This window comes from Neophocaena asiaeorientalis, unplaced genomic scaffold (assembly GCF_003031525.2).
Source record: "Neophocaena asiaeorientalis asiaeorientalis breed wild unplaced genomic scaffold, Neophocaena_asiaeorientalis_V1.1 scaffold57, whole genome shotgun sequence".
NCBI lineage: Eukaryota > Metazoa > Chordata > Mammalia > Artiodactyla > Phocoenidae > Neophocaena > Neophocaena asiaeorientalis.
Genome location: NW_020172731.1, coordinates 2,811,017 through 2,815,085, shown reverse-complemented (window position 1 = coordinate 2,815,085; position 4,069 = coordinate 2,811,017). Strand labels below are relative to the sequence as shown.

The window sequence follows — 4,069 nt, the reverse complement described above, 5'->3', positions numbered from 1 at the left end:
ACTGTTGTGGCCTCTCCCGCTGCAGAGCACAGGCTCCGGACGAGCAGGCTCAGCGGCTATGGCTCACGGGCCCAGCTGCTCCACGGCATGTGGGATCTTCCCAGACCAGGGCCTGAACCCGTGTCCCATGCATCGGCAGGCGGACTCTCAACCACTGCGCCACCAGGGAAGCCCTGAATATTTTTCTTGAGATAACGTACTTGTTTGAATTCAAATATATTTTAAGTAATATTTATGTCATTTAATCCCTTTTTCCCCTAATATAAGTAAATGCATACAATTTAAAACTTTATTGCATAACTTCTAAAATTATCTCGTAGCCCACAATTCGGAAAAGCTGTTCTGTCGTATTTCACTATAAATCTCGGGGAGAGGCTTCCGCTGCCATGGAGGTGTTCCTCATGATCCGTTGCCACAAGACCACCATCTTCACGGATGTCAAGGAGCAGAGCAACGTGATCGAGCTCAAGTGGCTGCTGGAAGAGTAGCAGCTGTACAAGGACGACCAACTTCTGGACGACGGGAGGACATTGGGTGAGTGTAGCTTCAACAGCCGGAGAGCAAGGCCTCCGGCCACAGCCACTGTGGAGCTAGCCTTCCGGGCAGATGAAGCATTTGAAGCCCTGTGCATTGAGCCTTTCTCCAGCCCACCTGAGCTGCCTGCTCTGTGTGATGAAGCCGCAGGACTCAGGAAGCAGTGCCAATCAACAAGCTGTGTAGTTGAAGAACCTTCCCCCACTCCTGTTCCCCCCATCTCCCTCCAATAAAAGCAATTTGGGTGTTAAAAAAAAAAATATATATATATATATATAATTTCCTTCTTCTTTCATAAAAGAATCTAACTTTCAGTGTTATTTTCTGATAGTCTCCTAGCAGTTTTAAAAATTTGTATTGTGAATTTTTAAAAAAAACTAAAAAATAATCTGCGTTGTGTATATTATGTTTTAAATGTGTTATGCTGTTCTCCTATTACTATAAAAATCCATTTAATTTAAACAAGTATAGAGAAATCACAGGCATTATTTATAAAAATTAAAAGATTAGTTTTTTTCTTTGATACATTTCTAATAGAGATGCTACTGAACTTACTTTACTAAGGGGGTAAGACATAGTTAATAACATGTAAAGTATTTAAAATATTCTGTTCTATTGATACTAGTTATTGCCTGAATATTACGCACTCCTACTTTTTTATATAACATTTTCAAAAGTCAACCTAAGTCAAACGTAAATTCTAAATTAGATATTGATTCATATGAACTCATATTTTGATCTGATTGTTTTCTTTGGGTACTATATTGGGTACCTCTGAAAACACTTCTACTTCGAAATTATTGAGGAAAAATAGTCTTTAGCAACAAATAAATAGAGATTTACAAAACTTTGACCATTATGAAAACCTGCTGCAGTTATCTTCAGCTGGATTCATTGCCATTTATTATTTTTGTTTATGATCTTTCAGCCAGTTCCCAATCCATGTGACTCTGTTCTCATCCAAAACAATTATAATTAATTTGCAACTAAAAGTTCATGATCCACTGTTTCAAATGCTTCACTGAAGCCCAAATACATGACGTCAGTTCCATCCTCTTCATCCAACTAGTTTTGCAACTCTATCAAACAGGCCTATCATCATGGTCTGGCATGATTTGTTCATTATGGACCATGGTGCTTAAGGTTCAAAATTCCATGTCTTCTAACTGCTTACAGATTTTCCTTCAATATTTTCTTCCTTACTTCACTCCATATTGATCTATTGCTTGGTTGTGTGTAAACATTTGTTTTACTCGGACATGTTTACAAAGAAGAAAAACTGAAGGAAAGTAACGTGTAGAATCACTTTAATTGCTCTTTGCAAACTACATAGCATTTAAGTGAGGTGTTTTGGGAGCTTTGGTCTTTTTTATATTTCCTTAATTTTACATAAAATCCTTTTCATGAGAATTACTAAGGAGTTCTGCCTTATTAATTTGTGGGTACTTGCATTTTCAAAAGACTATGAAACTAAGCTAATTAGAGAAGAGTGTTTTGGCTCAGAGGGTTCACACAATAAAGCAATAGGTTCCATCATGACTTAAATAGAAAATGAGCTAATTGTAGGGTAGAGTGGAATAAGGAAGAGCTAAGAATGTCTATATGAGGGATAAGATTAATTCATAATTTATAATATATAATTACAAATGTTTGAATTTTTATAAATATTTGAATGGCTGTAATATAAAACTAGTTGTAAAAGTAAAAACAACTTTAAGATTTCTTGGTACACCAACAGCCCATTCATGACAATTATGGGTAAAATCTGCAATAAGCAGTAGTTTAATGACATCAATTACCAATTGTATTGGCTCCAATTTCTATGATAGTTAAATTGTTTCATTATACGTGAATAATCCTCGAAAAGATTTGTTCCTTTAATGTAGAAAATTTGTTCTTTTAATATTCTTCCTAGAAAGCTGTTGACATTTGCTGATTGTATAGCAAATGTCTTTTTCTTTAAAAAAAAAAAAAATTCACAATATAGCAACTGTTTTAACCTTCAAAATTACTAAAGTCTGAGAAATTGGAGATTTCCATATTACATTTCCTTTCTGTTCAGGGTAATTAAAAAACATGTTTACGAAAAGTTATAATTTTTTTTTTTTTTTTGCTGCACGCGGGCCTCTCACTGTTGTGGCCTCTCCCATCGTGGAGCACAGGCTCCGGACGCGCAGGCTCAGCGGCCATGGCTTAGGGGCCCAGCTGCTCCGCGGCATGTGGGATCTTCCCGGACCGGGGCACGAACCCGTGTCCCCTGCATCGGCAGGTGGACTCTCAACCACTGCACCACCAGGGAAGTCCCCAGTTCTTATTTTTTAAGTCTGATTAATATCTGATCAAATTCTAGGCTAGGGCTCGGCCACTAAAGGGCTTGGCAGTTTGAAATTTAAGCAGGCATGTAAAATGGTCCTCTTGATTGTTCACGGGGGCAGGAGATGTGTGTTCACAGACAATCAAAGAAAAGGGAAAACAGTTCATTTTTTTTCCAATCAAATTGCTAATTTCTGGAAAATTTTGTGAAATTATAAATGAGAAACTGTAATAAACTTTTGTGAATTTAAGCACACATGATTTAAAGGCTAACTTGCCTGTGATATTGGAATAATGTAGAAGAAATTGAAAATAATGTTTTTAATAGAAAAATTATTTGTAACACTTTCTATTTGAAGGGTTGGATCCCCTTCAAATTTGCTTACTGATGATGTGTTTGTTTATTCCTTCAAGATTTAAATAAGAAACACATACCAAATCTCAAAATTTTCATCCTTATTTTCAACGCTTAATGATGAAAATTCTTTTTACTTGTTAAAGGATCTTCTAATTATTCTGATAAAGACACTTAATGATTAAGTATTTCCCACTGAAAGTATGAGTTTTTTATGTTGTAGTCACATGAATGAGCACATCATATTAGCTACACGACAATACAATAAAAAAGAATGACAATGACAATCACTTGGGTAACACATTAGATCCTAATGCAGGTAAAATGGCCCTTCCCTGCCTTGTTCACCTCAATTTCATATACCTAGAAGCACTCAATCAATGTATCAGTGTTTGTTCACTGAATACATTAAACTCAGAAAGATTAAATTTTTACTCTTTTTCCACTTAGAAGAAAATCTACATTTGCATTTAAATAATAGAAACCCTAGATTCACAGAAACAAAACACTTGCTGAATTAAGATATAAGTATGATTTAAATTCACTAGAAAAAATTTTAAATGGTTCCATATGGAAACTAAAAAGGCTAATATTAAAATAATGTTCTATCTCTTCTACTTCAAAGCACTTTTTATTATTTTAATTTAAACATTTATTTATATATAATTTATCTCAGGAAATATCCTCTGTTGGTTCAGTGTTGACAGGGGAAATATCTAATTTGTTCTGTACAGAGTCCTTGGTTTCTAGAATAATACTTGATTCGAGACATAGAAAACCCTTAGTAAGTGTTTGCTGAATAAATTCATGCAACATCCAGCTTTCAAGCAGAGAAGCAGAAACAGGAGACCTGTTTTAAGAGATTTG

General features: G+C 35.4%; 1 pseudogene; it reads left to right on the top strand.

Moving 5' to 3' along the window:
• The first annotated feature begins 386 nt into the window (after window positions 1-386).
• On the top strand, window positions 387-720 carry LOC112396543 (elongin-B pseudogene; annotated as a pseudogene).
• The last annotated feature ends 3,349 nt before the right edge of the window (window positions 721-4,069 follow it).